The sequence below is a fragment of the Oncorhynchus masou genome, unplaced genomic scaffold (assembly GCF_036934945.1).
Source record: "Oncorhynchus masou masou isolate Uvic2021 unplaced genomic scaffold, UVic_Omas_1.1 unplaced_scaffold_2280, whole genome shotgun sequence".
Lineage (NCBI taxonomy): Eukaryota > Metazoa > Chordata > Actinopteri > Salmoniformes > Salmonidae > Oncorhynchus > Oncorhynchus masou.
Genome location: NW_027008749.1, coordinates 43,810 through 57,287, shown reverse-complemented (window position 1 = coordinate 57,287; position 13,478 = coordinate 43,810). Strand labels below are relative to the sequence as shown.

At 45.2% G+C, this 13,478-nt stretch overlaps 1 pseudogene; it reads left to right on the top strand.

Moving 5' to 3' along the window:
* The window catches only part of LOC135533191 (nck-associated protein 1-like), a 31,188-nt pseudogene extending 18,025 nt beyond the window's left edge, over positions 1-13,163 (top strand).
* Positions 13,164-13,478: the final 315 nt, after the last annotated feature.

Genomic DNA, 13,478 nt, shown 5'->3' with positions numbered 1-13,478 from the left:
CAGGTGTAGACTAACAGTGAAATGCTGACTTCCCAACAAACAGAGAGAAAATAATAGACAAACATAACACAAGCAATAAATAGACAATAAGTAACAATAACATCGGTAACAAATCAAATTAAATGTATTTGTCACATACGCATGGTTAGCAGATGTTAATGCGAGTGTAGCGAAATGCTTGTGCTTCTAGTTCCACAATGCAGTAATAACCAACGAGTAATCTAACCTAACAATTCCACAACTACTACCTTATACACACAAGTGTAAAGGGATAAAGAATATGTACATACATATATATGAATGAGTGATGGTACAGAACGGCATAGGCAAGATGCAGTAGATGGTATCGAGTACATTATATACATATGAGAAGTAATGTAGGGTATGTAAACAAAGTGTCATAGTTTAAAGTGGCTAGTGATACATGTATTACATAAAGATGCAGTAGATGATTTAGAGTACAGTACTGAGTCCATGTGCAGGACTATGAGGTAATTGAGGTAGATATGCATATAGGGATAAAGTGGCAAGGCAACAGGATGTATCAATAGACACTAACAGTAGCTGTGACTATCACCCGCTTTGTTTTTACACTGCTGCTACTCGCTGTTTATTAACTATTGCGTTGTCCCTTTACCCCTACCGACATGTACAAATTACCTCGACTAACCTGTACCCCCCCACACACTGACTCAGTACTGGTACCCCATGTATATTAGGGCGGCAGGGTAGTCTAGTGGTTAGAGCGTTGGACTAGTAACCGGAAGGTTGCAAGTTCAAACCCCCGAGCTGGCAAGGTAAAAATCTGTCGTTCTGCTCCTGAACAGTTAACCCACTAGGCTGTCATTGTAAATAAGAATTTGTTCTTAACTGACTTGCCTAGTAAAATAAAGGTAAAATATTGCCTCGTTATTGTATTGTTACTTTTTAGTCCACCTGTCCCGTTTATTCATAATTTCTTTCCATCCATCCATTCATCCATCCTTCTTTTCATTCATCCATCCTTCTTTTCATTCATTCATCCATCCATCCCTCTATTCATCCATCATTCTTTTCATCCATCCATCCCTCTATTCATCCATCATTATTTTCATTCATCCATCCTTCTTTTCATTCATTCATCCATCCATCCCTCTATTCATCCATCATTCTTTTCATCCATCCATCCATCCATTCATCCATCCTTCTTTTCATTCATCCATCCTTCTTTTCATTCATCCATCCATCCCTCTATTCATCCGTCCTTCTTTTCATCCATCCATCTATCCCTCTATTCATCCATCATTATTTTCATCCATCCATCCATCCATCCCTCTATTCATCCATCATTCTTTTCATCCATCCATCCATCCATTCATCCATCCTTCTTTTCATTCATCCATCCTTCTTTTCAGTCATCCATCCATCCCTCTATTCATCCATCATTCTTTTCATTCATCTATCCATCCATCCATCCCTCTAGTCATCCATCCTTCTTTTCATTCATTCATCATCCCTCTATTCATCCATCATTCTTTTCATTCATCCATCCATCCTCTATTCATCCATCATTCTTTTCATTCATCCATCCATTCATCCCTCTATTCATCCATCCTTCTTTTCATTCATTCATCATCCCTCTATTCATCCATCATTCTTTTCATTCATCCATCCATCCTCTATTCATCCATCCTTATTTTCATTCATCCATCCATCCCTCTATTCATCCATCCTTCTTTTCATTCATCCATCCATCCATCCATCCATCTCTCTATTCATCCATCCTTTTCATTCATCCATCCATCCCTCTATTCATCCATCCTTCTTTTCATTCATCCATCCATCCATCCCTCTAGTCATCCATCCTTCTTTTCATTCATCCATCATCCCTCTATTCATCCATCCTTCTTTTCATCCATCCATCCCTCTATTCATCCATCCTTCTTTTCATTCATCCATCCATCCCTCTATTCATCCATCATTCTTTTCATTCATCCATCCATCTCTCCTCCAAATCGAATAATGTTCGGTTAAATCACTCATTTCGGGAACTACCACGATCCTGCGAAAAGTCTGCTCTGACATTTTAAGTGTTTTGTCGATTGATTGGATATTTCATGGGTTTCAATTTTTAAAGAAAAACTAGACTAACAATTTCTAAAGTGTCTCTCTCTATTTAAGTTAACATTACACTCACAAAAGATTGAAGACATTGCAAAATGACATATGTATAATTAGTAAATGTATAAAAGGGAGGATGGATAAATGTGGGTTGTATTTACAATGGTGTTTGTTCTTCACTGGTTGCCCTTTTCCTGTGGCAACAGGTCACACATCTTGCTGCTGTGATGGCACACTGTGGTATTTGAGAATTTATCAAAATTGGGTTTGTTTTCAAACTATTTGTGGGTCTGTGTGTCTCTCTGGTCATACATTTGGCAGGAAGGTTAGGAAGTGCAGATCAGTTTCCACCTCATTTTGCGTCCTTTCTCAATAGCAAGGCTATGCTCACTGAGTCTGTACATAGTCAAAGCTTTCCTTAAGTTTGGGTCAGTCACAGTGGTCAGGTATTCTGCCACTGTGTACTCTGTTTAGGGCCAAATAGCATTCTAGTTTGCTCAGATTTTTGTTAATTCTTTCCAATGTGTCAAGTAATTATATATATATGTTTTAATTGTTTGTTTGGGTCTAATTGATTTGCTGTCCTATTTGTATGGCTCTGTGGGGTCTGTTTGTGTTTGTGAACAGAGCCCGAGGACCAGCTTGCTTAGGGGACTCTTGTCCAGGTTCATCTCTCTGTAGGTGATGGCTTTGTTATGGAAGATTTGGGAATCGCTTCCTTTTAGGTGGTTGTAGAATTTAACGTCTCTTTACTGGATTTTGATCATTAGCAGGTATTGGCCTAATTCTGCTCTGCATGCATTATTTGGTGTTTTACGTTGTACACTAAGGATATTTTTGCAGAGACTCAATTTGGTGTTTGTCCCATTTTGTGAATTCTTGGTTGGTGAGCGGACCCCAGACCTCACAACCATAAAGGGAAATGGTTTCTATAACTGCTTCAAGTATTTTTAGCCAGATCCTAATTAGCATGTTGAATTTCTCTCTCTTTCTCTCGCTCTCTCCCTCTCTCTCCCTCTTTCTCTTCCAGTATGGACAAGCTGCATCTGACTCTGACTGAGCTGTGCTCCTCATTCAGTGGGAGCAGTGACTTCACAGTGTTCAACCACATCGTCACTCCTGCAGAGTTCCTCATATCTCACTTGGAGACACGCCTCACCAAGTACGCCAAGCTCATTTTGCCTATAACATGATCTCTGTCTTAATATCTATTGCTTTATAATATTGGATCGTTAAATCCTTTTCTCCACCTAAATCTCAATTTCTCTGTTTAAGCAAGACATGAGACTGTTTATAATGCAGAGAAGATTTGTATTGTATTTTATTTTTATTTAACATTTATTTAACTAGGCACGTCAGTGGAGAACAAAGTCTTATTTACAATTACCTCCTGCAGAGACGGGCTGCGATTAAAAAATATAATACATCACAACAAGAGAGACAACAACACTATATAAAGATAGACCAAAATACATCACAACAAGAGAGACAACAACACTATATAAAGATAGACCAAAATACATCACAACAAGAGAGACAACAACACTATATAAAGATAGACCAAAATACATCACAACAAGAGAGACAACAACACTATATAAAGATAGACCAAAATACATCACAACAAGAGAGACAACAACACTATATAAAGATAGACCAAAATACATCACAACAAGAGAGACAACAACACTATATAAAGATAGACCAAAATACATCACAACAAGAGAGACAACAACACTATATAAAGATAGGCCAAAATACATCACAACAAGAGAGACAACACTATATAAAGATAGACCAAAATACATCACAACAAGAGAGACAACACTATATAAAGATAGACCAAAATACATCACAACAAGAGAGACAACACTATATAAATATAGACCAAAATACATCACAACAAGAGAGACAACACTATATAAAGATAGACCAAAATACATCACAACAAGAGAGACAACACTATATAAATATAGGCCAAAATACATCACAACAAGAGAGACAACACTATATAAATATAGGCCAAAATACATCACAACAAGAGAGACAACACTATATAAATATAGACCAAAGACAACAACATAGCAAGGTAGCAACACAACATGGCAACACAACATGACAACATGGTAGCAACACAACAACAACATGGTAGCAACACAACATGACAACAACATGGTAGCGACACAACATGACAACATGGTAGCAAGACAACATGACAACAACATGGTAGCAAGACACCATGACAACAACATGGTAGCAAGACAACATGCCAACAACATGGTAGCAAGACAACATGACAACAACATGGGTAGCAAGACAACATGACACCAACACGGGTAGCAAGATAACATGACAACAACACGGGTAGCAAGACAACATGACACCAACACGGGAAGCAAGACAACATGACAACAACATGGTAGCAAGACAACATGACAACAACATGGTAGCAAGACAACATGACAACAACACGGGTAGTAAGACAACACGACAACAACATGGTAGCAACACGACAACATAGTAGCAACACAACATGACAACATGGTAGCAACACGACAACATAGTAGCAACACAACATGACAACATGGTAGCAACACGACAACATAGTAGCAACACAACATGACAACATGGTAGCAACATGACAACATAGTAGCAACACAACATGACAACATGGTAGCAACACGACAACATAGTAGCAACTCAACATGAAAACATGGTAGCAACACGACAACATAGTAGCAACACAACATGACAACATGGTAGCACCACGACAACATAGTAGCAACACAACATGACAACATGGTAGCAACACGACAACATAGTAGCAACACAACATGACAACATGGTAGCAACACAACATGACAACGTGGTAGCAACACAACACGACTACATGGTAGCAATACAACATGACAACAACATGGTAGCAAGACAACATGACACCAACACGAGTAGCAAGACAACATGACAACACGGGTAGCAAGACAACATGAAAATTCGGGTAGCAAGTCAACATGACAACAACATGGTAGCAAGACAACATGACAACAACATTGGTAGCAAAACAACATTGGTAGCAAGACATCATGACAACAACATGGTAGCAAGACAACATGACAACAACATGGTAGCAAGACAACATGACGACAACATGGGTAGCAAGACAACATGACAACATGTTAGCAAGTCAACATGACAACAACGTGGTAGCAAGACAACATGACAAAAATGTGGTAGCAAGACAACATGACAACAACATAGTTGCAAGACAACATGACAACAACATGGTAGGAAGACAACATGACAACAAGACAACGTGACAACAACATGGGTAGCAAGACAACATGACAACATGGTAGCAAGACAACATGACAACAACGTGGTAGCAAGACAACATGACAACAACATGGTAGCAAGACAACATGACAACAACACGGGTAGCAAGACAACATGACAACAACACGGGTAGCAAGACAACATGACAACAACACGGGTAGCAAGACAACATGACAACAACATGGGTAGCAACACAACATGACAACATGGGTAGCAACACAATATGACAACAACATGGTAACAGCACAACATGACAGCATGGTAGAAACACAACATGATAGAAGACCCAACATGACAACATGGTAGCAACACAACATGACAACAACATGGGTAGCAACACAACATGACAACATGGTAGCAACACGACAACATAGTAGCAACACAACATGACAACATGGTAGCAACACAACATGACAACATGGTAGCAACACAACATGACAACAACATGGGTAGCAACACAACATGACAACATGGTAGCAACACGACAACATAGTAGCAAGACAACATGACAACATGGTAGCAAGACAACATGACATCAACATGGTAGCAAGACAACATGACAACAACATGGTAGCAACACAACATGACAACAACATGGTAGCAACACAACATGACAACAACATGGGTAGCAAGACAACATGACAACAACATGGTAGCAACACAACATGACAACACGGGTAGCAAGACAACATGACAACAACATGTGTAGCAAGACAACATGACAACAACATGGTAGCAAGACAAAATGACACCATGACAGATACTTTACTGAACTATATATTACAGAGGTCAGGAGTTCAGACAATTATAGCTACAGTAGGTTGCTATTTCAAAATGAACCAAGCATGCACCATAATGATCTGTGTACATGTTCTGCTTCCGTTTCAGCACAGTGTAATTGATCAATTAATTAAATATAGGGTGGGGGGGGGGGGGGGTTTGAGGATAGGGATAGAGAGAGACAGAGAGTGTAAAGTTCTTCATTTTGATTGTTGATTTCACTTTTATATATTATCTACCTCACTTGCTTTGGCAATGTTAACATATGTTTCCCATGCCAATAAAGCCCCTTGAAGGGAGACAGAGACCGAGAGAGACAGAATAATCATTACATGGTTCGTTGAGCCTGACTGTTATTCATTCAGCCTGCCATGCCATGTAGCCCTGTCTGATTCCATGACGCTAGTTTGTGTGTCTGTGTGTGTGTGTGTGTGTGTGTGTGTAATGTTCCAGGATCATCGTGAGAATGGCCCATTACAACCAGACCACCCAGGAAATAGGACGCCCGTCTGACCTCCTGGCCGGGATTCGGGCCTACACAGCCAGCCTGCACACCCTGTCACGCTACCTCAGTCTGGACGTCACCAGGCTGGTCAAGAATGTCCTACTGCAGCAGACACAGCCCCTGGACTCGTACGGAGGACAGACCATCACCACGCTGTATACCAACTGGTAACGTGACATCAGCAGCAGTCCTCCAATTACTACTTCATGTCCCACTATTACCAGAAATAAACTCAGCAAAAAAAAAAGAAACGTCCTCTCACTGTCAACTGGGTTTTATTTTCAGCAAACTAAACATGTGTAAAATATTTGTGTGAACATAACAAGACTCAACAACTGAGACATAAACTGAACAAGTTCCACAGACATGTGACTAACAGAAATGGAATAATGTGTCCCTGAACAATGGGGGGGCCAAAATCAAAAGTGACAGTCAGAATCTGGTGTGGCCACCAGCTGCATTAAGTACTGCAGTGCATCTCCTCCTCATGAACTGCACCAGATTTACCAGTTCTTGCTGTGAGATGTTACCCCACTCTTCCACCAAGGCACCTGCAAGTTCCTGGACATTTCTGGGGGGAATGGCCTTAGCCCTCACACTCCAATCCAACAGGTCCCAGACGTGCTCAATGGGATTGAGATCCGAGCTCTTCACTGGCCATGGCAGAACACTGACATTCCTGTCTTGCAGGAAATCGCGCACAGAACGAGCAGTATGGCTGGTGGCATTGTCATGCTGGAGGGCCATGTCAGGATGAGCCTGCAGGAAGGGTACCACATGAGGGAGGAGGATTTCTTCCCTTTAACGCACAGCGTTGAGATTGCCTGCAATGACAACAAGCTCAGACCGATGATGGTGTGACACATCGCCCCAGACCATGACGGACCCTCACCTCCCATCGATCCCGCTCCAGAGTACAGGCCTCGGTGTAACGCTCATTCATTCAACTATAAACACGAATCTGACCATCACCAGTGAGACAAAACCAACACTCGTCAGTGAAGAGCAATTTTTGCCAGTCCTGTCTGGTCCAGGAACAGTGGGTTTGTGCCCATAGGTGACGTTTGTTGCCCGGTGATGTCTGGTGAGGACATGCCTTACTACAACAGGCCTACAAGCCATCAGTCGGCCTCTCTCAGCCAATTGTGAACAATCTGAACTGTTCATTCCTGCAGTTTTTGTTGCCATTCTGTACCTGTCCAGCAGGTATGATGTTCAGATGTACCAATCCTGTGCAGGTGTTGTTACAAGTGGTCTGCCACTGTGAGGACGATCAGCTGTCCGTCCTGTAGCGCTGTTTTAGGCATCTCACAGTACGGACATTACACCCTGGGCATCTTTCTTTTTGTGTTTTTCAGAGTCAGTAGAAAGGCCTCCTTAGTGTCCTACGTTTTCATAACTGTGACCTTCATTGCCTACCGTCTGTAAGCTGTTCGTGTCTTAACGACCGTTCCACAGGTGCATGTTCATTAATTGTTTATGGTTCATTGAACAAGCATGAGAAACAGTGTTTAAACCCTTTACAATGAAGAACTGTGAAGTTATTTCGATTTTTACGAATTATCTTTGAAAGAGAGGGTCCTGAAAAAGGGACATTTCTTTTTTTGCTGAGTTTAGGATTTGAACTGACAACCCTTCTCTGACTTGTCTTCATCTCTGGCGTCTCCAGGCTAACAGACATTATATCAGTCGCTGAACCGTTTCCTCTGTTGCTGCACTGCTACATGTAGTTATAGATGTTCATCAGCAGCTGTTAGCACCATTGTTGTGCATTTGAATGTATTAGGAGGAGGATATGACGTCTGCCTCTCCACAGGTACCTAGAGGGCCTTCTGCGTCAGGCCAGCAGCAACCTGATCGTTCACTGCCCTGCAATGCACTGCTTCGTCAACCAGACCATCGAGAACGAGCAGAGTTTCAGAGCAGAGGAGTACTCTGATATCTCAGGTGAGACCTGTCTACAGTAGTGTAGCCTGGTGACCTCTAAATACACCTCCACCCTCTTCACCTAGCAGCCCCTACCTCCACCCTCTCCACCTACCTCCACCCTCTCCACCTAGCACCCCCTACCTCCACCCTCTCCACCTACCTCCACCCTCTCCACCTACCTCCACCCTCTTCACCTACCTCCACCCTCTCCACCTACCTCCACCCTCTCCACCTAGCACCACCTACCTCCACCCTCTCCACCTACCTCCACCCTCTTCACCTACCTCCATCCTCTCCACCTACCTCCATCTTCTCCACCTACCTCCATCTTCTCCACCTACCTCCACCCTCTTCACCTAGCACCCCCTACCTCCACCCTCTCCACCTACCTCCACCCTCTTCACCTACCTCCATCCTCTCCACCTACCTCCATCCTCTCCACCTAGCACCACCCTCTTCACCTAGCACCCCCTACCTCCACCCTCTCCACCTACCTCCACCCTCTCCACCTACCTCCACCCTCTCCACCTACCTCCATCCTCTCCACCTACCTCCATCCTCTCCACCTACCTCCATCCTCTCCACCTAGCACCACCCTCTTCACCTAGCACCCCCTACCTCCACCCTCTCCACCTACCTCCACCCTCTCCACCTACCTCCACCCTCTCCACCTACCTCCATCCTCTCCACCTACCTCCATCCTCTCCACCTACCTCCATCCTCTCCACCTACCTCCACCTAGCACCACCCTCTCCACCTAGCACCACCCTCTCCACCTACCTCCACCCTCTCCACCTACCTCCACCCTCTCCACCTAGCACCACCCTCTCCACCTACCTCCACCCTCTCCACCTACCTCCACCCTCTCCACCTACCTCCATCCTCTCCACCTAGCACCACCCTCTTCACCTAGCACCCCCTACCTCCACCCTTTCCACCTACCTCCACCCTCTCCACCTACCTCCACCCTCTCCACCTACCTCCATCCTCTCCACCTAGCACCACCCTCTTCACCTAGCACCCCCTACCTCCACCCTCTCCACCTACCTCCACCCTCTCCACCTACCTCCACCCTCTCCACCTACCTCCATCCTCTCCACCTACTTCCATCCTCTCCACCTACCTCCATCCTCTCCGCCTACCTCCACCTAGCACCACCCTCTCCACCTAGCACCACCCTCTCCACCTAGCACCACCTACCTCCACCTAGCACCACCTACCTCCACCTAGCACCACCCTGTCCACCTACCTCCACCCTCTCCACCTAGCACCACCCTCTCCACCTAGCACCCCTACCTCCACCCTCTCCACCTACCTCCACCCTCTCCACCTACCTCCACCCTCTCCACCTAGCACCACCCTCTTCACCTAGCACCACCCTCTTCACCTAGCACCACCCTCTCCACCTAGCACCACCTACCTCCACCTAGCACCACCTACCTCCACCTAGCACCACCCTCTCCACCTAGCACCACCCTCTCCACCTAGCACCACCTACCTCCACCTGGCACCACCTACCTCCACCTAGCACCCCGTACCTATACCCTCTCCACCTACCTCCACCTAGCACCACCTACCTCCACCTAGCACCACCCTCTCCACCTAGCACCACCCTCTCCACCTAGCACCACCCTCTCCACCTAGCACCACCTACCTCCACCTAGCACCACCTACCTCCACCTAGCACCACCTACCTCCACCTAGCACCACCCTCTCCACCTAGCAACACCTACCTTCATCCTCCACAACTAGCTCCGCCCTGTCCACCTAGCTCTGTGTTATAGCCCTCAGGTGTTATAGCCCTCAGGTGTTATAGCCCTCAGGTGTTATACCTCTCAGGTATTATAGCCCTCAGGTGTTATAGCCCTCAGGTGTTATAGCCCTCAGGTGTTATACCTCTCAGGTGTTATAGCCCTCAGGTGTTATAGCCCTCAGGTGTTATACCTCTCAGGTATTATAGCCCTCAGGTGTTATAGCCCTCAGGTGTTATAGCCCTCAGGTGTTATACCTCTCAGGTATTATAGCCCTCAGGTGTTATAGCCCTCAGGTGTTATACCTCTCAGGTGTTATACCTCTCAGGTGTTATAGCCCTCAGGTGTTATACCTCTCAGGTGTTATACATCTCAGGTGTTATACCTCTCAGGTGTTATAGCCCTCAGGTGTTATACCTCTCAGGTGTTATAGCCCTCGGGTGTTATAGCCCTCGGGTGTTATAGCCCTCGGGTGTTATAGTCCTCTGGTCCTAACTGCAGTCTAAACTACAGTCTAAACTACTATCAAGGCACAAGGTGAGACCCAGACGCAGACACAGGAGGCATATGGTTGGAATCTTACAATGTTTATTCATCCAAAAGGTACAGAAGTGCAGGCAGATTCAAGGTCAGGGGAGGCAGGATGATCAGACAGGCGGGAAAGTAGCCCAGAGTCAGGCAGTGGTCAGAACCAGGAAGACAGAGTACGGTGAAAAACACGCTGGTCGACTCTACTAAACATACAAAACAAACTGGCATATAGAGACAGGAAACACAGAGGTAATACACCATGGAAAATAAGTAACACTTGGAAGGGGGTGGAGACAATCACAGGGACAGGTGAAACAGATCAGGGTGTGACAACTACATTCTAAACCACGCATCCATATTCTCCCCTTCATCCCTAATCTGCCCAGAGATGCAGGCCCTGGCCGAGCTGATTGGTCCGTACGGTCTCAAGTTCCTCAGTGAGAACCTGATGTGGCACATCACCTCACAAGTCGGAGAACTCAAGGTAGGATTAAGCTTCAAACAATTACAGACGGCTCATATCTCTGAGGGCTGGCAGGCGGTCTATCTCTGATCTGCCGCTGTTGAACTATGAAGTCACTCTTACTCTCCCCCACACGGTCCAACAGGAGATGAACTCTTACTCTCCCCCACACGGTCCAACAGGAGATGAACTCTTACTCTCCCCCACACGGTCCAACAGTAGATGAACTCTTACTCTCCCCCACACGGTCCAACAGGAAATGAACTCTTACTCTCCCCCACACGGTCCAACAGGAGATGAACACTTACTCTCCCCCACACGGTCCAACAGGAGATGAACTCATACTCTCCCCCACACGGTCCAACAGGAGATGAACTCATACTCTCCCCCACACGGTCCAACAGGAGATGAACTCATACTCTCCCCCACACGGTCCAAAAGGAGATGAACTCATACTCTCCCCCAAACGGTCCAACAGGAGATGAACTCTTATTCTCCCCCACACGGTCCAACAGGAGATGAACTCATACTCTCCCCCACACGGTCCAACAGGAGATGAACTCTTACTCTCCCCCACACGGTCCAACAGGAGATGAACTCTTACTCTCCCCCACACGGTCCAACAGGAGATGAAGATCAATGTGACCTGAATATCCCTTATTTTAATTTATTTAAAAAAAACAAACTAATTTGTCCCTGCTTAAATAAAGGTTAAATCAACATACCGTCTGAAAGAGAGAATGTCTCCTGGGTAACGTGTTATGACAGCTCCTACAGTACATGGTAGAAAGTTGACATTAACTCTGTGATTGCACTCATAACCTGGTAGTTTGACAGTATCTCACAACTCTATCCATCTGTTTTCTATTTTTCCTCTGCTCTTCTCTTTTCCCTATCTCTCCTCTCCTCTCCTCTCCTGTCCTCTCCTCTCCTCTCCTCTCCTCTCCTCTCCTCTCCTCTCCTCTCCTCTCCTCTCCTCTCCTCTCCTCTCCTCTCCTCTCCTCTCCTCTCCTCTCCTCCAGAAACTGGTGATAGAAAACATGGACGTGCTAGTTCAGATGAGAGCTAACTTTGACAAACCTGAGGCCATGGCTAACCTCCAGAAGAGACTGCCTGGTAACACATGCAGATATATACACACACACACACACACACGCATACACACCTGCACACGCATACACTAACCTCCAGGGAAGAGTGCCAAGTGAGCTGCAGGGGGAACAGGAGAAAGATGAGAAGACAAAACCGAATGCTTTATCAGTTGATGATGTGAAAGGTGATGGGGAATACGTTGGGGGGGACTGAATCCTGTCTGATCCTGCTAGACCTGTGCAGTGTGTATATAATTGGAGCTTCTCCAACTGACTGTCAATTGCATGATTTCGGAGATGTCAAACATCTCGGTGCCGTGCCTCATGATACTAAAAAGGCTAATAGATTGTATGAACGTAGCTTTAATCTCTCGTGTTTTAACCCGTCCAGCGGGAGAGAACGTCCTGAAGAGGATGACCATCATCGGAGTGATCCTGTCCTTTAGAGCCATGGCACAGGACACACTGGAAGACGTGAGGACACACCACCACTTATAATATACCGAATGGAGAATTTAATGTCATTCCCCTCTTGTGGGTAATACATTTACATTACATTTAAGTCATTTGGCAGACGCTCTTATCCAGAGCGACTTACAAATTGGTGAATTCACCTTATGACATCCAGTGGAACAGCCACTTTACAATAGTGCATCTAAATCATTTAAGGGGGGGGGTGAGAAGGATTACTTTATCCTATCCTAGGTATTCCTTAAAGAGGTGGGGTTTCAGCGGCTGTTGTTGTTGTTGTTGTATTGTTTGTGTCATGTTATAACATTGTGAAGTCAGTTGCCATGACACCAGCTGCCACGACTGTTTATGACATCTGTCACCCTTTATGATGGAGGCTTCAAATAAAGTATCAATATCTTGTCGTAGGGTACCTGTCGTAGGGTACCTGTCGTAGGGGTACCTGTCGTAGGGGTACCTGTTGTAGGGTACCTGTCGTAGGGGTACCTGTCGTAGGGTACCTGTCGTAGGGGTACCTGTCGTAG